This window comes from Mugil cephalus, chromosome 15 (genome assembly GCF_022458985.1).
Source record: "Mugil cephalus isolate CIBA_MC_2020 chromosome 15, CIBA_Mcephalus_1.1, whole genome shotgun sequence".
NCBI lineage: Eukaryota > Metazoa > Chordata > Actinopteri > Mugiliformes > Mugilidae > Mugil > Mugil cephalus.
In genome coordinates this window covers 48,994-73,943 of record NC_061784.1, presented here as the reverse complement: position 1 = coordinate 73,943, position 24,950 = coordinate 48,994, and the positions used below count along the sequence as shown (strand labels likewise).

The 24,950-nt window shown below is 42.1% G+C and overlaps 2 long non-coding RNA genes across 2 annotated transcripts; both read right to left on the bottom strand.

Annotated features, from left to right (window-relative positions):
* Window positions 1–961: 961 nt before the first annotated feature.
* LOC125020750 lies at window positions 962–24,950 on the bottom strand. The gene is made up of 3 exons (XR_007114252.1): window positions 24,822–24,950; window positions 2,112–2,262; window positions 962–1,121 (listed from the first exon to the last, which is right to left on the bottom strand). It is a non-coding gene; the product is annotated as an uncharacterized LOC125020750 (long non-coding RNA).
* On the bottom strand, window positions 22,229–22,852 carry LOC125020751. The gene is made up of 3 exons (XR_007114253.1): window positions 22,786–22,852; window positions 22,615–22,695; window positions 22,229–22,524 (listed from the first exon to the last, which is right to left on the bottom strand). It is a non-coding gene; the product is annotated as an uncharacterized LOC125020751 (long non-coding RNA).

Below are 24,950 nucleotides of genomic sequence, written 5' to 3'. Positions count from 1 at the left end.
ACAACGATAAGGTCCCCTTAATAACAAATGATTTTTTCTTCCCCTTTAATTTCAAGCAGCATCTTTATCCTTATGTGTGATGTGTTTATGTATGATGCTGTTGTTGTACTTAGTGCACAAATCCTCCTTTTGTAGTGTTATGTTTTGTTGTCTTGTTCCCAGTTACCGCATACGTACAGTATGTGTATTTTACGGAAAGAAAGCTAATAAAAAGCAAATAAAAAAAGTTTAATTTCATTAGAAAGGGATCAATATCTCGGGCTTAACATGCTCAGCGGACACCTGGATGTCTCAGTGAGGCAAACAGTCATTCTCTTGCATGGAATCCATTGCATTCCATAGTTTCCATTACATTTAGCATAACAAAGGATGAAATGAGTTTAATTTCATTAGTCTGGAACATTAGGCAACTTCAGACAGAAAACAAATGCGATGTTTGGACTGCACTGACATGCAGCCATCCTCCACATAATATTCAACTGAAATACATGGAACCTACTCAAAAAAAACAACAACAGTATTTTTATCCAGGGACGAATTAAACAGTGGCTTTTGGCGGAGCCCATTTTTACAGTGCACCCCACGACTTTCCAATTCACATGCATAAGCTTTTAACAATCCAATTGTGGATCAGTAACAGGATTACTGAGGAAAACACTCTATTACCACAGCAATGCGATTAATACTGTCATAAACATTTGACATGACAATAGTCACAACAGCAACAACACAAAAGGTTTGCAAGAAATTAAATCACCATTGCAAACATTTGGCTTCCACCCAGGTGCAAACGCCATACACACAATATCAAGTGGCTAAAGTGGTATCGAGATCAAGTGACAATAAAACAAAGGGGAACGGCTATATCTTAGTTGAGAAACAGACTCATCACAACTCATTAAAAATACAGCAATGGTAAATAGGACAACACCAGTCCAAACACACAAGCCATTCATTCTATGATTCTTACCTTAATTCAGACACGATCACAGGGCCCATTGAACCTCTCTTTGGCTGTCCATACCCAGGGTACCCAGGATGTCAGGATGTTGATAGGAGTTTTAACACCGTTATGCTGGTGGGATGTTTTGCAGTTCAAAGTCCCCAGATGGCCTGTTGGGCTTGATATGCAATTTAAACATTACTGGCTGTTCTTCAAAAAGGTATTTAATAAAAAAATATTTAAAAAACAAAATATGATTCCTAATAATCAATAACAAAGCCTGTGTAACAAAGCGTGCCTTCACAGCCACAGAATTTCCTTTCCCTCTCTGTGGACTAATCTCCCAGATGTTTTCAGAAAAAAAATCTGTGTGTGTGTATATATATATATATATATATATATATATATATATATATATATATACACACAAATTAAGCATCACTACCATTCATTAGAAATGACAAAGATTATTTTGAAGGAACAATAAAAGAATTGTTCAAATATAGTCACATTGAATGTATTTTTCTTCTTTTAATAAGTATATTCTTTAACTACACAAAGCAGTGTTTTGCTAGTTACTTTTAATTATAAGTTAAGTTGGTTGCTAAGTTGATAGCAAGAATCAATATGATGTCGCAGTTAACGTTAGCATTCTATGTTAGCTAACGTTAGCAAATCCATTTCACAATAGACGTTTCGAAATGATATCATAAAGAGCTTTTTTTGCACCGGCAGGTATTTGTTGGACCATTGTCCGAGTAACATGTGCAGATATACCTATATATATATATATACACTAATTAAGCATCACTACCATAGGTGGCTGGCCAGCTAAGACTTATTAAGAGTTATTGTACTGTTTGGTGTTTGTGATTTCTAATTTCTATTGCTTGGTTATTAGAAATGACAAAGATTATTTTGAGGGAACAAGAATTATTATAGTCGCATTGAATGTATTTTTGATAAATTCTTCTTTTAATAAGTACATTCTTTAACTACACAAAGCAGTTTCGCTAGTTACTTTTAATTATAAGTTGGTTGCTAAGTTGATAGCAAGAATCAATATGATGTCGCAGTTAACGTTAGCATTCTATGTCAGCTAACGTTAGCAAATGCATCACTAGCCCGATAAGAACACTTAGCTCAAAGTGACTTTCACGAAACTTACCACTAAAACAAAGTATTTTTGCTGGCCGTATTCTCGTCTGCCCACGTCTGCTTCGGCTCGGCAGACTCAGCTCCACACAGCTCTCTTCATTGCTCAGGCCTTCGTATCGGACCTTCTGTGCTTGTCTTCGTATCAGGTCTGTGCCGTCCACCTTCGCCAAGTTTGAGTCGGTAGAATAAAATAAAGCAAACGTGGGGAACAACACGATTTTAAGTCAACCTTCGATTCCTTTCATGATGACAGTGTATAGCAGCGTAATTGGGCAGTTATTTGAAAACCTTGATTCTGATTGGTCAAACTGAATGCACCTCGTCTGCGGTTGTGTCAGCGGAAATTCTCTGCCTACTGCACCTGCAATTGTGATTGTGTGCATCATAAATAGTGAGCTGAAGAATCCTGCTATACATGCAAATGAAGATAATATATAATATTTGGTCATACACAGGTGCAACGCCCTTGTATAGGCAATTGTAAGGGCCCACACATTATCATCTATGATGATAATTGAATATCTAGGATGATATCTTAAATATGGTTGGGGGAAAAAACTAAGAGTCTTGAGGAAAAACTACCAACTCGTCGGTATGTTTCACGCCAACCCGGTCTCATGGCGGATCATGAAACTGTGACATTTCGTGCTTTCAGGAGGACTGTCAATATGACACTGTACAAAGAAGGAGTTAAATTTTATTTCATTTCTCAACCATAATTACATCCAAATAGAACTCTGCATAAGTTTTGCATGACTTCACAGTAAGGATTACAGCATGTTCTGTGAAATATACTCAAAGCAATTTACTGCAGTTTCACATCTGTGATATTACAATGCATTGTTTTAAAAACACAAATGTGTACTGTAACTTTACAGCTTTAATGACAAAGCAATTACCATGATATTACAGTGGTAATATGAAAAGGTTGTCAAAAGGTTGTAATTCCCCAGTAATTGCCGAGGCAAAGTAGGCCGCCACTCAAATGCATCTTCACGCAATTGGCCAGTTGGTAAATTAAACCAAACCCTGTTGAAAGTATGACAAACACATCCTTTTCAATAAAAGGTCTGAAAGCATTTTGTTCTGCTTTTAAAGGAAATTTACACTCTACTTGATTCAATACATTCGCAACACATACGGAATGTTGTGTTTGGAGAACTTGGAATTCGGGAACTTGGAGTACTTGGATCGGGTGCAGAGACCAACTCCATATTAATAGTAAAATAGTCCTAGAAGGCACAAAAACAATTTATTAATTAAGATTAGAGGCAAGATGTAGGGCTATGGGTCGATAGACTACGTGCTTAAATGTAGTCCTTCTCCAGTACTTCCTGGAGGAAGCTTACACATTGGTTAGTACCTCTGACCAATGAACAATATTTATCATCTCATCTTAAATCAATGCTATTGTGTTGTGCTATGTTACAGCCATGTGCCACTGCTGTGGACATTAATACTGCAAAACTCCCCAGCACCCCCTGCTTGATCATTCAAGGCAATGTTACTCTGATCTAGTGTCAACATTTGTATAGCCCTTTGTATCTGAAGCAGATCTCAAAGTGCTCATAACACATAATGTTATATCTTTTCATTTCAGGTGACATGATGAAGCCCTCTGGAAGGCTTACATGTGATGATGGGCCCACACCCTTTATTGTTACACGGAGTAGCTGCTTTCTTCAGCAGCTATTACGTCTTCAACCTCGAGTGTCCTGCCACTGGATTGTCGACGCTGGAGTTCATTCAAAGGTATTTTATAAAGATCACATCTGACCTTGTAATTCACATTATAGTACAGGTTTCCAAATTAATGATTGTCTTGAGGTCTAAAATGCTGACATAGGAGGTACCTGAGGCTAGCCTGGTGAGACCATCCTGATCTCGCAAACTCATATTCAATTTCACTCTGCATATTAGTCTGGGTATCTGCACATGTTACTCTGACAATGGTCCAACAAATACCTGCCTGTGCAAAAACAGCTCTTTATGATATCATTCGAAACGTCTATTGTGAAATGGATTTGCTAACGTTAGCTAACATAGAATGCTAACGTTTAACTGCGACATCATATTGATTCTTGCAATCAACTTAGCAACCAACTTAACTTATAATTAAAAGTAACTAGCAAAACACTGCTTTGTGTAGTTAAAAGAATGTACTTATTAAAAGAAGAATTTATCAAAAATACATTCAATGTGACTATGTTTGAATAATTCTTTTATTGTTCCCTCAAAATAATCTTTGTCAATTTCTAATAACCAAGCAATAGAAATTAGAAATCACAAACACCAGACAGCACAATAACTCTTAATAAGTCTTAGCTGGCCAGCCACCTATGGTAGTGATGCTTAATTGTGTGTGTACATATATATATATATATATATATATATATATATATATATATATATATATATATATATATATATATATATATATATATATATATATATATATATATACACACATATATATATATATATATATATATATATATATATATATATATACACACACACATATATATATATATATATACACATATACACAGATTTTTTTTTCTGAAAAGGGATGCTTGTAAGACAGGAGAAGACATCTGGGAGATTAGTCCACAGAGAGGGAAAGGAACTTCTGTGGCTGTGAAGGCACGCTTTGTTACACAGGCTTTGTTATTGATTATTAGGAATCATATTTTGTTTTTAAATATTTTTTTATTAAATACCTTTTTGAAGAACAGCCAGTAATGTTTTAATTGCATATCAAGCCCAACAGGCCATCTGGGGACTTTGAACTGCAAAACATCCCACCAGGATAAACGGTGTTAAAACTCCTCTCAACATCCTGACATTCTGGGTACTTTGTTATGCTAAATGTAATGGAAACTATGGAATGCAGTGGATTCCATGCAAGAGAATGACTGTTTGCCTCACTGAGACATCCAGGTGTCTGCTGAGCATGTTAAGCCCGAGATATTGATCCCTTTCTAGTGAAATTAAACTTTTTTTATTTACTTTTTATTAGCTTTCTTTTCGTAAAATACACATACTGGGACCTTATCGTTGTGATTCTATATAAAATCATGTCTCAGGTTAACACATAGCTGAGCCATTCAGGCCAGTTCTCTTCAAAAACATCAGTTTAGTTCAGTTTGGATATTATCTTTTGGAAGGGGACATTCTTGTAGGCTCTTTGAAAAGTGTGCATGTGCACACTCACTCCAGGGTCCAGGGTGTATGCCCCCTCTTTTATCCAATTTCTCCTGCAGTGATCTGTGATTGCTTGATTTTAAATTTTCCTGTTCTGCTTTTTCTTTTTAAGTCCTAATTTCCCCGCTGTCCCCTGTTCGCATTCTTTTTTGTGTTAATTTCTCCATGTATTGTTCTCCAATGTATGTTTTTGGGCATGTTTATGTTTTGCACGATATTTCATAGATGATGTTGCATTTTTTGTCCAGTTCTATTTTGTAGTCTCGTCCAGTAGTCTTAACACTTGAACAGTGTTACACAATAATAAGATTAAAGCCCTTGAGGATTAACAAGCCAAGAGAACAGCAAATGTCAACAAATGGGCACAACAAAACCATCAATACAGATGTATGTTGTTGGAAAGTGCTTCTTTATGGTTCCACCCCAGTGCATGCAAGCATGTCCACACATTCAGTTGAAAACAAATGATGAGTTTATCAAATGCAGTCTAATCAAAGCTAAAACGTGGCAAATGGATTAATCACCTGCTTTTGACATATCTTGTCATCAGGGCACAACGAGATAGGTAGCTAATAACTTGTTCCACCTCCTCACCAACCTTTGTCCAGGCTCCTTACTGGTTCCTATCACTTCATTTGATCTATGAGTGTTGATATCGCAAAAGGCTACATACCATTGTTATGCATCAACTTTAAATTGTATGTTAATATTGCTCTTGTAAACATTGACAATGCACATGTGAAACAAAAATGTTAACAATACCTCACACTTAGTTGCAAGAGCTCTTGCATACATCACACTGAGGAACGGTTTTAATTTTGACAGCCCCTAGAGGGCAGGAAGGACACGGGCAGCTTTGCTGAGTAGGGCCAAAATTTGCAAGCTACATTGATGGCAAAGAACTGAGGTTTGCATGCAGTGACTTCCATCACCTCTTCATCCAATTGCAAAGCCTTCTTGGATCTCCCCTTGCTGCTGTACACTGGAGTTCCTACACTTTCCTTTCCCTGTGCCTGTGACATAGGCCACAAATGTAAATTAAAAGGAAAGCAATGGGGTCCACTAAAGAGGTCATAGTTTCTCTTAATTTAATTTCAGTAACAATTCCGTGATACAGCTAATTTGTAACATTATGAATATAACTTCCATTTTCACTGCTTTTTGAATGATATATATGGCAACTTCACTGTCTTTTGCTACAAAGACGAAAAGGCAGAGGCTGAGGAAGAAAGAAAAATAGACAAATCCATTAATCACATAAGAATATAAATTATTAATAAAACCACTGAAAAAAGAGCACCATCCACTTTGGCTAAAGTGATACAATTTTCCATCAACAGAAACAGGCAACATTTCAGCCTAGCAGGTTGGACAGGGGAATTCAAGACAGCAGAGTTGGGTTTCCTCAAACCAAGAGTAGGAAAACTGCACTGCAGTGTATCTTTGATATGTCCACACTACAAGGAAAGAGAATTGTACATTTTTGGATGTTGTCTGCTGAAATACAGCTTTTTAATATGATGAAGAACAAATATACTTACTCTCCTCCACACTTGTGCAGTGCTCCATTAACGTTACAAAGACCTTTCTGGAAGACGGGAGAAATTATATTCAGTTCCTGAAAGGAGCTCAGAAGGTCCAGTGTGTACAAAGCAGACACATTAAGAGTCCACTACCTCTGACATGTTCCACGCAAATATAGTGGATGATGCAAGTCATAACACCCTTGGAACACAATCCAAATAAACAACATCATGAATACTTAGCAATTCAATTCAGTTCAATTCAATTTTATTTATATAGTGCCTATAACAATGCAAATTGTCTCAAGATGCTTCCCAAAAAAATTTTAAAAAACTCCATGGCAAGCCTGAGGGCTACGGTGGCAAGGAAAAACTGTTGCAGTTTGAGAGTATAAGAGGATTCATGGGCAGGTTGGCGAATTTTTCATCCAGGTAGGAGTGGACAGCTGTTAATGAAACCACGACAGCAGGTGTAGCTTAGCTCAGATATTCAGCACTCCAGACAAGAGACCCTTACAATGCTGTTCTAGTCTTACAGAGAGTTTTTTTTTCTTTTTATATATGTATATATATATATATACATATATATATATATATAAGTTAATAAACTATCTTCCCAGGCTATGTGAGCTTCTTCAGATTTAGTGGAATGCCAAATTCCTACCATATTTCGAACTGCCTGCTTTGAACTACTCATCAGATTGATCTATTTAGTTTGACTGAAACGGGGCTGCAGGATGATGAATATGTCAGTTTAAATGAGTCCACGTCACCTAGTCATAGAAACTATGAGTTTCTACGTGATTTAGTGCTTAGAACAGATAAAGTCATCATAGTAGATGACTTTAACATCCATACTGATGTTAGCAGTGACAGTCTTAGCTCTTCATATATGTCATTATTAGATTCAATTGGCTTTTCTCAGAATGTAAATGGATCAAGTCACTGTTTCAATCACACCTCAGATCTTGTTCTAACTTACGGCATAGAAACTGAAGGTCTGACAATATATTCTCATAACTCTCCTTTGTCTGATAATTTCCTTGTTACATTTGAATTCACAATATGGGACTACACTGAAATTAGAAAGACATTTTGTAACTAGATATAAGGAATTAATTCCTTCAGTATTTACCTCAGTGCCTTATGTCAGAGATGTGGATGCCAGCAACCACAATCTAACTCCAACACAAAAAGATTATTTTGTTGATAGTACGACAGCATCACTCAGTACATCGAATTGCTCCTCTGAAAAAGGTGATAAATCGGAGGAGGGTAGCTCCATGGTATAATTCACAGTCATGTAGTTCAAAGCAGGGAGTTCAAAAGATGGGAAGAATTTGGCATTCCACTAGTTCTCACATAGCCTGGAAAGATAGTTTAATAACTTATGAAAAAAAAAATCTCTGTAAGATTAGAGCAGCATATTATGCTTCACTAATAGAAGAAAACAAGCACAACCCCAAATCGAATCCTCTTTTACTCTCAAACTGCAACAGTTTTTCCTTGCCACCGTTGCCCTCAGGCTTGCTATGGAGTTTTTTTTTTTTTTTGAAAAGCATCTTGAGACAATTTGTATTGTTATAGGCACTATATAAATAAAATTGAATTGAACTGAATTGAATTGTTAAGTATTCATGATGTTGATTATTTGGATTATGTTCCAAGGGTGTTATGACTTGCATCATCCACCATATTTGTGTGGAACATGCCAGAGGCAGTGGACTCTTAATGTGTCTGCTTTGTACAAATTGGACCTTCTGAGCTCCTTTCAGGAACTGAATATAATTTCTCCCGTCTTCCAGAAAGGTCTTTGTAACGTTAATGGAGCACTGCACAAGCGTGGAGGAAGAGTAAGTATATTTGTTCTTCATCATATTAAAAAGCTGTATTTCAGCAGACAACATCCAAAAATGTACAATTCTCTTTACCTTGTAATGTGGACATATCAACCCAACTCTGCAGTCTTGAATTCCCCTGTCCAACCTGCTAGTCTGAAATGTTGCCTGTTTCTGTTGATGGAAATTTGTATTGCTTTAGCCAAAGTGGAGGGTGCTCTTTTTTCAGTGTTTTTGCTAATTAATTAATTTATATTCTTATGTGATTAATGGATCTTTCTATTTTTCTTTCTTCCTCAGCCTCTGCTTTTTTTTGTCTTTGTAGCAAAAGACAGTGAATTTACATTTGTGGTCTATGTCACAGGCACAGGGAAAGGGAAGTGTAGGAACTCTCAGTGGACAGCAGCAAGGGAGAGATCCAAGAAGGCTTTGCAATTGGATGAAGAGGTGATGGAAGTCACTGCATGCAAACCTCAGTCCTCAGTGCCATCAATGTAGCTTGCAAATTTTGGCCCTACCTCAGCAAAGCTGCCCGTGTCCTTCCGGCCCTCTAGGGGCTGTCAAAAATGAAACCGTTCCTCAGTGTGATGTATGCAAGAGCTCATGCAACTAAGTGTGAGGTATTGTTAACATTTTTGTTTCACATGTGCATTGTCAATGTTTACAAGAGCAATATTAACATACAATTTAAAATTGATGCATAACAATGGTATGTAGCCTTTTGCGATATCAACACTCATAGATCAAATGAAGTGGTAGGAACCAGTAAGGAGCCTGAACAAAGGTTGGTGAGGAGGCGTAGCAAGTTATTAGCTACCTATCTTGTTGTGCCCTGATGACAAAATATGTCAAAAGCAGCTGTAAATCCATTTGCCATATTTTTGCTCCCTTTGATTAGAAAAAATAAAGAAAAACACCATCTGTCACTTTTTAATCGAATGAATTTGATGGATCAAAGTGGGCGTGACCGATCAAGTGTGTGTCAGCAATTTTCAAAGTGGGCGTGACTGAGGAAGTGGGCGTGACTGAGGAAGTGTGCGTCACCAACTTTCAAGGTGGGCGTGACTGAGGAAGTGGGCGTCAGCAACTTTCAAGGTGGGCGTAACCAACGTTGATAGGATGTTGTGGCATTTCACTTTCCTTGGGGGTAGGAAGTCGGGGTCTGTGTGAGAATCTTTTTTAAGATGAGTCAGCGGGGTCACGACCCCCCAGTCACACACACACAGGCAGATACACACGCGCGCAGACCCCAGTCACACACAGACACACACACACACACACACACACACACACACACACACACACACACACAGACATGTTTCTATGAAAGTCACGTGATGCCACCTGACCCCGCCCATGCTTCCGGCCAAGTGAAAAGCTAATGATAACCGAAGATCGTTGCAGTCCATTCTCCAGTCCGCGCCTGACTTGAAAAATAAAAATGAGCAAGAGAACTTACACATCCGGTATCATTAGTGAGACGCCTGTGAGCGTCATTCAGGAAGCCTTGCCAGGGATGGCGCCGAGAAAACTGATGGTGTTTAAGTGCAGATTCCAGCAGCCGCCAACGTGCCCTCTCCAGGAAGAGTGGCGTTTGGAGACGGGTGAGAAAATTTGGCTATTCTTTCAACTATCACACCGCTGAAGTCTGTATGTATCATCTCTATCCGGGACAAACCTTCAGTCCTGACACACCGAATGCCATAATCACTTCCAATGACTGGGGAGTACTGAACGGCTTGGTGGCCAGATGCATGAGAGGCGAGAGCATTCCATCTTGTGTCATGCTAAACGAAGAGGGAGAAGCCCATTTGAAGGAGGAGGGGGATGCCTTTGAGTTCCATGAGGGAGAAGAAGAAATCAAAAAAATCATCAAGATAATATGGGAGACCAAATCTGACAGCTCCAGTAAATGGTTTTACCGAGTAAAATTGGAGATGCACGGGAAGAAAAGTCCAGGCGGCCACCTGGTGCTGGACCGTTTCAGCTCTGAAAATGGGGTATTTCTCAGGTCCTGAGTGTGCCGGTTGTTGAGTGGATGAAGATGCTGGATGAGTCGGCCGATCGCATCACCGCTCTATTCCAAAACAGTCGCCTCTGGAAAGATGTGACGCTGGTGAGAAAAGACATTTCTCATCTGTTTTAGGACTACAAGGCACTCCCCCAACCCGCCCACTTCCCTGACCACAGCATAAATTTGAACACCCGAGCCCCAGGTCCGAAGAAGACACCAACTTCAACTTTGAGCATCATGTCTCTCGCCTTTGACTCAACTCCACCTCCGTCTCCTCTCGTAGAGGAAGAGGTGACTCTACCATCCACTCCGCCTTCATCTCCTGGGTCAGGCGTAGAAGAAGAGGAGAGCTCTGCGGTGTGCCTCCCCAAGCCTACTACTGAAGACCAGCTGGATGCTGGGGTGCTGTCTTCCACCCTCCAAGAAAATATTAAAGCCGGGATCATCCATCTGCTGAACATTGTCCTGCAGGAGTTTCGTCGTGAGATCTGCTTCGGTTGTCAGGTAGACCACCCTAGCCAGACGAACCATGAGTGCCTCTTTGAGGTCCCCAGCTTCTTCTACAGGAGTCACTTTCACCAGCTGATGAGGAGACTCTGGACACCGAAGTTTATACCGGCCCTGCAGCAGCTGCTGACTAGCCTTCGTATCTCCGTTGATAAATCCAGAATTCAAGGTGCGGCCATGCTACATGACCTGAGTTCCTGTGAGAATATCTTTGAGACAATCGGTGAGCTGTACGATTCGCTGGTTGGAGAGGACATCATGAAAATAGCTCTACTTCGTATGGTCGCCAATACCTGGAGAGGAGCCTGAAAACCGCCAGAATAAATTTCTTATTTAGAACACATTTATCTTTAGATTACTTTTTTGAGTTTGTATGTGCATTTATCTACATCTTTGTCGTTGTTGTTTTTTGTTTCTTTACCATGGGGAATTGTTTGAGAATAGTGTTCAGGGCTGTGAGGCTGAGGTACATCGTGTGGGAGCTATCTGCTATACTAGAGCAAGCTGTTGCCAACAAAGTGAACGATGATAAAAAATTTAAAATCAGCGGTAGCCCGAAACCTGACGAAGTTAAAAAATTAGAAATGTTTTTGGATTTAGTACGTGCTCGGGCTACAAACGTTGAATGGGAAGTGTTTGTGCAAAAGGCTGTAACATCATTCTTTGAAAGCTCTGTGATGGATACATTCTGTGATATAATCAATGATGATGAAACTGTTGAAATGAATGTGTTTCACCTGTTGGCACTTTACGCTCTGATCGTCGATGCATTGTCCCATTACGTTCAAGATCCGTCGAGCGATGATATCTTACAAATGCTGAAAACATTGCATGTTATTATACATCGGAAATTCACAGCCGCTGTTCTCATCCAAACCTGGAAAATGTTGAAATAATAATAATAATGATTTCTTTTATGCCTTTTGTTAATAAACTATAAAGTCGAAAACAGTAAAGAGGCCTCGTCATTCTTTAACGTACGAGGGTGAAAGATGGAGAAAAAGGAAGAACGCCTGATGAAAAAGCTTTATTATACACCTTCACATCCGGGAAGTTTTGGAGGGGTAGAACGGCTTCAGAGAGCTGTACAGGACGAAGGCGGGGCTAAAGTAAAAATTGATCGAGTAAAAGATTTTTTATCGAAGCAGGATGCCTACACTTTACACAAACCGTCCAGGATACATTTTGCTAGAAACAGAGTATTTGTATCACGACCCCTGATCCAGTTTCAAGCGGATTTATGTGATATGCAAGCTTTAGCAGAGTTCAATGATGGGTATAAGTATTTATTAACGGTCATCGATATTTTTTCAAAGAAGGCATACGCTAGAGCACTGAAGACAAAAACGGGAAGTGAAGTGAGCAGGGCTTTTGCCTCTGTGTTAAAGGAGAGCAAAGTGCCTGAAAAGTTACAGACGGACGCGGGTAAAGAATTCTATAACAAGACTTTTAATGCTCTGATGAAGAAGCACGGTATTACTCACTTCTCCACCGCTAGCGACCTCAAAGCTTGCGTCGTCGAGCGGTTCAAACGTACGCTAAAGACTAGAATGTGGCGATACTTCACGCGTCGATATGTAGATGTTTTGCAGGATCTGCTTAAAAGTTATAACGAGAGCTATCATATGAGTATAAAAATGAAACCGAACGACGTCACAGCTGAGAACTCTCCTGCGGTATTTCAAAACTTGTACGGTAAATTTCCTCTTCGTCACAAAAACACATGGAAATTAATTTAAAGAGGGTGATGTAGTGAGGATTTCCAAGCTGAGGGGTGTGTTTGACAAAAAGTATGAGCAGAGTTACACGGACGAGCTTTTCACCGTATCAGAATGTATTCCCCGCCTTCCACCGGTGTACAAAATAAAAGATTATGATGGGGAACCTATCGACGGAACCTTTTATGAGGCCGAACTACAAAAAGTAACCGTCACCGAGGATAAACCGTACCAAGTGGAAGCCGTTCTGGATGAGCGCACTAGTCGTGGTAGAAAACAGGTTCTGGTGCGTTGAAAAAACTGGCCTGAGAAATTTAATAGCTGGGTAGCCGCAGGTCAGCTGATTGATGTATAAAGTCATTGCTCGCGACAGTCTCCGTATCACAAACAGTCATGGACGCGAGAACAGAAGAGGGTTTTTACGTGACTTTACCCTCTAACACCAGTCTCAATGTGTTTCCTGAAAACACTATAGCCAGCTACCGAGTGGATTTAGCACAACATCTCCACCTGGAGGGCCCATGGCAGGTGGCACTGATGGAAATTTCCTATCCACACACGTGGTATAATACTCCTAAAGACAACTCTTTCTTTCATTGGATTGACGCGTGGGAACATGGCGCCCCGGAGGCGATTGATCCCGTTATCGAATTGGACGAGAAAAGATTTACCCTGCACGTCAAACGTTTTGAAAGCGGATATTATGATGACAAAGAGCAGATCATGAAACAGATAAACGCCTGTATGAGGGAAATTAACAGCGATGTTACTCTACTATATCACGAATGTAAAATAAGTTTCAGTGGCTAGGTAGCGGCCGTTATAGACTACGTTTTTTTCCCTCCCATGGCCTATATGTTAGGATTAAAACCCGGTGAGTGGTTTACGAGCGGGTTACTCATTCAGTCTCCTCGAACCGCTGATATAAAAGCGGGGTTTTATCATATGTTCTGTTATAGCGACGTGGTTCAGCATCAGGCGGTGGGGCACGCTTATGCCCCGCTCTTAAGAACGGTTCAAATTGAGGGTAAATTTGGAGATGTTATTTCACACACCTTCAGCCCCGCCTATTACTTACCGGTAGCAAAAAGACATATTGAAAACATCAGCGTCGAGCTCAAGACCGAACAGAACCGACCGGTAGATTTGAAGTTTGGGAAAGTGGTTGCGACGTTACATTTTAAACCGTGTAAAACAGTGAGCTGAAAATGATGGTGGTGGAGCCTCACCCTGATCTTTATCGATTTGTAAGTTATTATGAAGATCAAGTGGGAAGTGGCCTGCGAGGATTTCATGGAGCCCCCATGATGTACGGTAGGGGGCTGGGATCCATATTTTCAAAACTATTTAGGTTTGTGACGCCGATGGTTAAAAAAGGTTTTACCATCGCAAAACTTCATCTTCAAAACGCCGCTAAGAACATAGCATCTGACGTGGTCAGCAGGGTTGTTCGGCGCGTGAGAGGTTCAAGGAAGAGAACCAAGAAGGATCAGGACTTATGCTTCTCGCTCGACGAGCCGGGAAGAGACCCCCCGGGCGTCGCGTAGCAGCTCATAAAAAGCGCAAGTCAACCGCTAATAGTAATTCAGTGCAGAGAAGAAGGTCCAGAGGAAGGAAGGGCCGAAGATATTTTCTCCTGAAAATGGCTCTATTACATCACAAATCACCAGAATGCAGCATGACGGAACTGGACTTATTTGCTGCTCCGGTGACGCAGATGTCTATCGAGCAGAGTCAGTATACAGAGATTTCCCCTTTATCGGCTCTCACGGACACCGGTCCCCATAGAATTTTTTATCCCGGGCGATGGAGAGAAATATCTGGATTCTAGCCAACACTCTGCTATTCCTGCGTCTACAAATTACTAACGAGGTGGGACAAACTTGGCACAGGACGCTCGTGTGGGCCTGATCAACTATCCCCTCAACACCATTTTCTCACAGGTCGACGTGACCCTGGGAGATAGATTAATCTCTCAGTCCAGCGCTACACACCCCTACAGAGCTTTGATAGAGCTTTTATTGAACTACAGTCATGAAACACTTGCTAGTCAGTGTTCAGCCGGTCTGTTTTATAAAGACACAGCCGGATTTATGGATTCAACCGTGGTGGCGGCCGACGGTCCGAATCGGGGTCTGGTTAAAAGAGCTCAGTTTAGTGCTGCCTCGAGCGAGTTTCACGTGATGGGCCCCCTGCACGGGGACATCTTCTTTAGCGAGAGACTTCTTTTGAACAGCGTCGACTTGCGGATTAAACTAACTCGGGCGAGTGACGCTTTCTGTCTGATGAGTCAAGCCAACGCCAACTTCCGCCTCAAAATACTGGGAGCTTCTCTGTTTATGAAAAAAGTAACCGTGTCCCCCGCAGTGCGATTAGGTCATTCAGCGGCTCTGATGAAGGCAACGCCCTCTACCCCATGTCGAGAATTAATGTGAAAACCTATTCCATTCCTCAAAACTCCAGACTAATGCAATCAGGAGAACCTGTTTCTGGGTGTCATGCCTAAATACGTTGTTCTGGGGATGGTGAACCATCACGCTTTCACGGGAAGAAGAGATCTCTCGCCTTTCAACTTTACTCACAATGACGTGGAGTACTTGGCTCTGTGTCATAACGGTCGACAAGTACCGGCCAAAGCTTTCCAGCCACAATTTAACAACGGCATTTCCGTGAGAGAATATTATAACATGTTTACTGCCACTGGGAGACATTTGAAAGATTTACCTCTGACCATCGACCGCGAAGATTTCGAAAGAGGATATACTTTATTTGTTTTCAACCTGAGCCCCGACGAAGATGTGGCGGCTCTTTCCCCAGTATCCAGCGGGAGTTTGAGGCTGGAAATGAGATTTCGAGTCCCCTTACCTCACACTCTGACCCTGGTTGTCTACACCTGCTACGACTCCATTCTGGAGATCAATTCAAAACGACAGGTGCTGGTGGATTATTATTGAAACAATGAATTCTACTGAGCTGGAAACACTCCTGAGCGGAACTACTGGGTAACGTTATTCCGTGGGTGTCTGGGCTTCGGATGAATTACCCTCCCTACAACCCTCGCTGCCCGCATACTATATCGTGAACACCCACCCTCGTCATCTGCCAGGAGAGCACTGGCTAGCGCTCACTGTAGAAAAACATGGAAAGGCCACATTCTTTGACTCTTTCGGACTCTGAATTTGAATATTATCCTACAAGCATCCTGCGTTTCCTGGAACGTCAACGTGGAATAAAACAGATCCTGCATCACAATCGTCAGCTCCAGCATGAATTATCGGATGTCTGTGGTCAGCACTGTGCATATTATTTGTGTCTGAGAGGAAGCGGCCTATCGTACGCCGACGTGCTATTCACTATAAAGACGATCCTGTCCGCAACGATGCCATAGTATCTGAATTTGTTAAAAAATATCAAAAATGTCTAGCATACCCCTGCGGCGGGAATTCTAACCAGCTAGCCTGTTCTCTGCAAATGTTTAAAGATTTGTTACCGTTTGTGAAAGGAAAAAGTCTGCAACGTTGAACGGATTCAATAAACTTTATTATTATCAATGACTGATTTACAGAGTCTTTATTGTCGTACAATTATCGCAATCATTTATTTATTTTTTGGTGATCTTAAGGAGAGAAATCCGTCCACTCCATAGTTGGACGTTTTTTCTTTTTTCTCCCCCTCATTCGATGAACAGAGGGGGACTCTGCAACAGCAGCAGCAGCAGCAGCAGCAGCAGCAGCAGTGGCAGCAGCGTGCGTCTGCAGGGGGCCAGAGTTTTTGAGTCTCCTGAACTGCTCACGGGCCTGGGGGTTAGTCACAGAGCTCTCGGGAATATTGAGCTCTGACAGAGTACTTAGAAATTCTATCCATCCTTCCGGTGGCTGATCATTCACTTTCTTATAGGAAGAGGTCAGATGTTTTACCAGATCAAGCATATGAGAGCCTCTCACGGCTTTACCCACTGTAGATAAATTCACCTCTCGGCGTCCAGCTACTGGGGCTCTTGGATAGTTTTTTCATCACATACTCTGTGTTTTTTCGACTGCGTGTCGGGAAGACTTTTTAAAACATCTTCCCTCCTCCCACTTTCCTGACCTTTCACCTCTGCGTTCTCTGCCTGATGTGCCTCTTCTTGCGGTAGACTCAGAGTTATGGGTTGAAGTTCATTCTCCCCTTGTCTGCTGAGGCTGAGATAGCGTTGGAGCAAAGCGTTGCACTTTTTAATTTTTTCATAAGGATTTAAACCTCTCTCCTCTAATATCTCACGCATCTTTGCATCCAAATCTTGCTGGGCTGTTTGCCTGATGGTGCTACCTGTAGCAACCGTGGGTTGACTAGGGCGGTTTAACTGATGCGGGGACACCAAAAACATTTTCTGCGTCGTCTTCAGAGCCATGGGAGTAGGAGGGAGGATTATCGTCTAGCGAGTCCTCCTATTAATTCCCCGATAATAGGAATGGCCGCTGTAAGCAGAGGGAAAAGGAAGCCTCCTGTTTATAACACCCTGCGTTTACTCTTCACGCTGGCTTCCTTATCGGCAATGAGTCTGATATTTTTCTTATATCTTTTTAACTTCTGATATTGTTGCGGTGAAAGGGGTATATTCCCCTTCAAAAGATTCAGCGCGATCTCACACAACGTCTGGAGAAGAAGCAAGGATGTGTTTCTTTTCAGACGAGCGCTGGTCATGATTCTTTCTGAATGTACACAACAGGCCACTCATAGGGTAGTAGCCCCGTTCTCAGTCTGAACCTGTCTGGACAACGGTGAGTTAAATCCAGTAATAAATAGGAGTGCGGTTGACTAGTGGCATCTCGAGACTTTCTAAAAAATATTTTTTTCTGGAGGGATACATCTGTTGAGCTAGTATATTCATCTGCAGTTTGTCTCTGGGATTTTTGAACAGCACCAGATAAATGGTGTTTAGACCGATGGTTCGACTGAATTTCCCTTGATGAAAACACATTCTGAGTGAGCATTATGACGCTCATATTTCGGTGATGCCAGTATTGGGTAAAAATCCTTACCACCTCTGGGTGATCAGACGCTTGAAAGATGACATCATCCAAAATAACCAAGTGTGTTTGGTCGGCTGGAAAAAGAGACTCATCTTCAAAAGAATCCGGTAATTCTTTAATAAATCTTTTTATTTTTCTTCTGCAGTTCAGTATACAAAGGTTGAAAAGAAGTATAAATCCATACAATATTATCAGGTACATCATTCATGACATGTTCAGTTTTCCAACAGTTTTTCCACATCCACTCGGACCCACCACCAGACACGAAAAAGGAAGCTGCAATCTGGGGTCAAACTCAATCTCTTCTCCTAGAGAGTGTGACATTTTCTGATTAATAACCAAAGGGTTCGGTTCGCCCGCCAGCTAAAAGACGCCTTTTGTCATACACCACCCTGAACCTCTTTTGGAATGAAGAATTTTTCAGGGTGAAGCCTTTTTTATCTCGCACGATGTTCTGCTGAGGCACTGTAATGACGGCGTCGCTGACAGGATTCTCAATGTAACCCTCTACCAACTGTTTAATACTGTTGAATTTAATTTCTTCACCACTCTGACGGTTCAGTGTGATACCCTTCACGCGCAGTAACACTTTACCCCCTCTGGTCTGATATGCATAACTTTTAGGACCTGCCGCTGCAAACTCTTGAATGTAGTCCCCGCCCAGCTCGTCCGTCAGCTGCCCCAGGTAGTTACCTGTGGGAAGAGGCGTCTCCCCCTCTCTGACGACATAAATCAAGCTGTCAGTGTCATAGTACAGAATCCTTTCAGGATCATGTACCATCTCCATATACCTGTAAAGAGTCAGTCGAGCATAGGATGTGGTAAACGCTGCGATAAAGATGTTATTGCTTTTCCCGGGAGGGAGGATGTACCCGTTACCGTACTGCCACTGCACCATAGCCACCTCATCATTCAGAAAGCCAAAATACTTTACATCGTACTGCTCTGAAAACAGAAACTTGAAAAACTCTTCAGGTTTTCTGACAAGGGTGGTCTGACCTAAGTTGGTTCTCTGGGCAAACTTTCCCCAAAAGCTGTTGAGACAAAGTTTGGCAATCTGTCTTTTTGCAGGATTAGGTGCGATTTTACTGGGGTCTAATTCAATACCTTGATTGGCTGCGTAGTCTCTGATGTAATTTCCTCTGCTAGCCTCATCCGATGCTTCGGGGGGAAACCAGAAGCCTCCTGTTTACCCTTCAGAAAGGTGTTGATGTAGCCCCTAAAAATGGAGTCACTCTTTTGCTTGAAATGCCAGACTTCTGTTATCTGGGCTACACGGTATCCACTGTCTAGGGCTTTCGTGAATTCAGGCGTCGTCCAGGTACCGGATAGAGCTCTTTCTCCGTCACTATGCATGCACGAACCGGCTTGATGGTTGATCTCAGCGCAGCGTAACGAACCTGCTCTGTGTCACTTGTCGTGTACCTCAGACGGATGGCACAAGTTCTACCTCCAAACAGCGCATCGCGAGGTTTTAAGGGCTGCGGTGCACTATACTGAAGGAGGAACTGTTTCACTCCGTCATGAGATTTTTTCATTCGGATCCAGTCATGCTCCCATATGAACTGTACCGAGACGTGTAGCTCCGATCGCAGGGTCAGCAGCTTGGCCTGCCAGGCTGAGTGGAGCTGCTCAAAGGGAGTCTGCAACAAACGATTCACTTCAGTAGGCGAGTAACACTTTGGACAGCCGTGAAAAAAACACCCGAGAAACTCCCATGCTTTTTTAACACCGTCAGTCTCTGCATAGCCGTCCACAAAGTATTTCCCCAGTTTTTTCTCTCCTCCGTTTAGAGCGTGTCGAATAGCGACGTTTTCGTTTCGCGAGACCCACTCTAACCACTGGATGCCAGAGTCGGAGTAGTTTTTGAATTGCCGGTTGTAGTTATCGGCCGGCGGTTAGAGCCAGAGTGTTTGGAGGGAGGAAATTTGTCTTAAAGACTTTCATGCAGGCGGAAGCGATTGTAATGCATGTAAAGGGGTCAACGCGTGTCTCTCGAATGAATTCTTCGCGAAACTTTAAGCATGATGCTGCCAGGATTTCAGTATCGAGATTGCAGTAAAGCACTGCCTCTTTTCTGAAATCAAATGTACAGCCAGCTTTGGTGGCGTACCAGGCATTGAACTTTTTCAGCGTGTCCGAAGGCATCCTGTCTACGCCGTAAGTGTCTGGGGGAGGGTAAGGGCTTACATAATTTAAGTGAGCCTCTGAACTGAAAAGGTGGGGGAAGAAACCTTTGCTTAGTTCCTGGTCGCGTGGAGCATTCACAGCATCGAGGCCCATGGCTGCGGGCATATCTGCTAGGCGCATGGTTAAGAAGGAAAGCGAGTCGATGTATGTTTGACGGAACGCCTCATCCACCATCTGCAACACCTTGCTGCCCTGCATGATTATACGGGGTGCCATACCTTGCTGAATTATATGATTGAGAGGCAGGTAACTGTCAAAACCCTTAGCGTTGTGAGCTATGAAGATGCAGCCTCTGTATTTCTGTTTTCTGAAGTGTTTAAAGAAGCTAGCTGTGCAACTCATGCCCCAGGAACCCACTTCTTTCCAAGCATAGACTGTGTGTACTGATGTAAAATGGGATGTGTGTCTGCCTGTTCCATCTACAAATGTTTCAAATCATAAAACACTATGCGTTCGAATAATCAGTCTCGACCTTCAAAGGAGTCATGTAACACAGATGATCCTCGCCCGGGTCCTTACGGAACAGACACGGACATGTCTTAGCTCGACATTTGTGCTGGGTGCTGCCGCTGATGGCTGAGTAATACACCACTTTGAGGTATTGGACTTTTTAATTGTACCGCAGTTGCTGGCGGCTGTACCGGCGGTGGGGCGGTGACGAGGTATTTTATGTTTTAAATAACACGTGTCGGATCGACACGTCATATTACAATCGGGGCATTTAATCAGTTTAGTCTCGGTTTTTGTGCAGTCTGAGGTGAAGCATACAGAACAACGGCCCGGGCACTGATGCTGCCATAAGTTAGTAAAACCTGTGTGGCAGTAACCGCAGATGTACCGTGCACCTAGAAATGTTTTCAGATTGTTGATACCATAGTAATGGTTCTGATGGAGGAAGAGATAGAGGGTTTTAGGATGCATTCCTTCAGATGTTTGGAATTTAGACAGGGCCCGCTCACCGTCTGCTCTGAAGAAGACGACGATTTTGCAATCTAAAGCCTGTTCAAATTTGATAATATCATTAAAAGTCACAGGCGTGTCGTCCGCCAACCCCGCATGATTCTGTAGCACTTTAGCGTGCTCAGTTGCCTGACGCGTGGTTAATTCACGGTTTAAAGCTGAGCGAGGTTAATGGCAAAGCAGAGCTGGTTGCCAGGATTGATGACAATGTTCAGGCAATGGGCTTTTTTCCTGCAGATTTCATCGTCAAAAATGGTTTGCAGTTTTCTTTTAACACCCCCTCTAGGACTACGTACCACCTGCACAAGTAACTCCATCTCATCTTCCGGCATAATGCCATGTTGGATTGCACAAGGCGGTCGAGAGCCTCTTGAACATGGTTTAGAGGTTAGACTGCCGTTGTGTGTGACTATGACAGAGGCGCTGTTTGATCTTTCCCCCTTAATTCTAGTTGCAGCACATCCCCCTGTCTGGCATAGGATACAGCCCGTTCAACCGCTGCTTGGAGAGTCTCCATCACATTAAGATAAAACTCTGCGTAATTACTCACAGGATTGGGAAAGTTGAAATTTAGCATCTGTCTTATTTCAATGTTATTAAACCTGTCTCTGGAGACCCTCCCGGGGGATTCAGGATTTTGACCCGCACCCCTCTGAGGGCTGGTGTTGCAGGTGGGAAGTACGAGGACGGACCGGGTAACGGATCGTTTACGGGTAAAAGGTTAGACGGGCCAGGCACGGAATCTTCGGTTGGACGAACAGAGGGAACCTGCGTCGGCCGAGGTAATGGTACATTAGACGGACAAACGACGCGGGGTTGGGAGGGAGGAGGTAAGAGCTCCGGGAGTGGAGGACTGGACAAAGCTTCTCTTAAACGTTGAAGGGCTACATCGGTACTTTCCAAATTTTGAAAATCAGAAGGTTCGTGGCGAGCCTGAGGCTCATTTGAAATCTCTAAAGGCTGTAATTCAAGCGGCGGAGGTAAAAGCTCGGGGGATGGAGGACTGGACGGAGCTTCTCTTAAACACTGAAGGGCTACATCGATACCTTCCAAATTCTGTAAATCCGAAGGTTCGTGGCGAGCCTGAGGCTCGTTTGAAATCTCTAATTGTTGTTGTATTTCAACCAGTGGAGATAAAGTTTGCGGGTGAGGGATATCGCTTAACACTTCAACCATAGACTGTAAAGATAACAGAGCTGACTGCGAGACCGAAGACTGTAAAGATAACAGAGCTGACTGCGAGACCGAATTTTCCCCTTGATCATTCATCATTACAACACACACGACTCTACCTAGTCAACGCTGAGGTCAATTCACAAACAGAAGTCAGCATTTTCCAAAAGTTTTCACAACCTTCCCTCTCGATAGACCCCGACGTCCTGAAGCTGATCTCCTCGTATTCCTCCTGCCGCTTCTTCTAGTGGAATGCTTCAGTCTGGGGTATGGCCTGGAGTCTACAGCATAGATAAAGAAGTATTTATTTTATTTAGCTGATTAGCTATTATTTATTTTAAGTTTGTATAAAATTTGTATTTTATTCTTACCGTCAGTCACTGCTTTCTCTGGTGCTTCTGGTATGCTAATTTTGGATCCAGATGGTCCTCCGTCAGTGTCAGCTTCTTTAGCTATCAGAATCATGTTAAAATATCACAATGAGTGACATGGCTTACTTATAATCATTTAGTTTCTTAAAAAAAAATAATAATAATTCTTACTGTTAGCCGGTTGTCTGCCTTGCTTTTCTGGCGTGTCGGGTATGACAAGTAGCGGGTAGACACCGTCTTCGCTGGTACAAGTAGCCTTGTCCACCTTGTGAGCGGGTTCTGGTCTGCACTCTACAAAATGGAGAGAGACGCGTTTAGATTTATTTTACTTATTTATTTAAAATTTATGCTTTTTTTTTTCTTTTCTTCTTCTTCTTACCGTTAGTCGGAGGTGTCTCGGGCCTGTCTGTTGTATGAATTTCAGATAGAGATAGAAGTCCACTCTCGTTCTCGTAATCCAAAACGCTGTCTAGTATTGCTTCGTCACCTGTTAAAGTATAATACAAGTCAATAGAATCTATCACATACATTCTGGGATACACAGTCAAAGGAAAGTGGAAGAGTGTTAGTGCTTCTACCTTCAAACAGTCCACTCCCTGGCCAGATTACGGTCTGAGAAGGATATACTATAAACAGAAAACAATTTATTATTATAATACTTTAGTGAAACACACACACACACATATAAATATATTCACACATGCAGTTTTTATTTTTAAAGGAAAGTAACTAACCATTCTGAACTGATACAGACGGGGTGGATGGGACTACTTCAGGGGTGCCTACAAAAAAAAATAATACAAGTAATTCTTGTAAATTTCTGTAAAATGTATAGCTTCATTTGAATGAAATAACTGCCTTACATAAGATGTCCTGCTGTCCTCATCATATGCACGGCAAAAGAAGGCCGCTTTCTCAGTGTCTGGAAGAAAGGCACTGTGTTATCCTTATACCGTAACAATGAAACATGTATAAAATCATGTAAGTCTTAAAATGTTACATACAAGAATCCATTTTTGATGCTTTCACGAAAAGATATCTTTATTCTGAAAAACAGGTTCGGAAAAACTATGTTAGGTGTAGTAAAAGGAATCACCCGCTAATAAGGGTACAGAGATTACTTACCCTCCCCAGAAAAAAGATAATTAGCTTCTTTGGAGACTCTCAGGCAGGACTGATGTGACGTCTTCAGCGGCAGGCCGTGATGAAATGTGCGTATGACATCGACTGACCAGCGGTATTATACGCGACACCGCTGTTTCACCTAATAAAAAATACTTTCACATACCCCCCGACTTCCTACCTCGGGGGTCTTGACACCGCTGTTTTTACCTGATCAAAATACTTGCACATAATCCCCGACTTCCTACCTCGGGGGCGTGACACCGCTTTTTCACCTAATAAAAAGATTCTCACATAATCCCCGACTTCCTACCTCGGGGGTCGTGACACCGCTGTTTCAGGTAATAAAAATACTTTCACATACCCCCCGACATCCTACCTCGGGGGGTCGTGACCCCGCTGACTCATCTTAAAAAAGATTCTCACACAGACCCCGACTTCCTACCCCCAAGGAAAGTGAAATGCCACAACATCCAATCAACGTTGGTTACGTCCACCTTGAAAGTTGCTGACGCCCACTTCCTCAGTCACGCCCACCTTGAAAGTTGGTGATGCACACTTCCTCAGTCACGCCCACTTCCTCAGTCACGCCCACTTTGAAAATTGCTGACACACACTTGATCGGTCACGCCCACTTTGATCCATCAAATTAATTCGATTAAAAAGTGACAGATGGTGTTGTTTTTTATTTTTGATTAGACTACATTTGATATACTCATCATTTGTTTTCACGTGTGGACATGCTTGCATGCACTGGGGTGGAACCATAATAAAAGCACTTTCCACTACATACATCTGTATTGATGGTTTTGTTGTGCCCATTTGGTGACATTTGCTGTTGTCTTGCCTTGTTAATTCTCGAGGGCTTAAATCTTATTATTGTACAACACTGTTTAAGTCTTAAGACTCCTGGATGAGACTGCAAGGTTAGCTGAGCTAAAAAATGAGCTACATTGCCCAGATGAAATGACAACACAGTGGATCTCTGAGGTGACTGAATGAGCAGAGAGTAGAGTGCAGAGAGTGCAGGTAGAATATTTTACAACCAAGCTGTATTAAAAGGGGGTTCTAAAACAAAGTCTTACCTTTCAAGTCATGTGTTCTGTCAAACTAAGGGCTCTGCTCTCATTCAGTACGTGGACAACCTCCTCGTTTATGCACCCACAGAGGAACAGTGCCGTTCTGACTCACTCTCCTTGCTGCGGACACAAGGA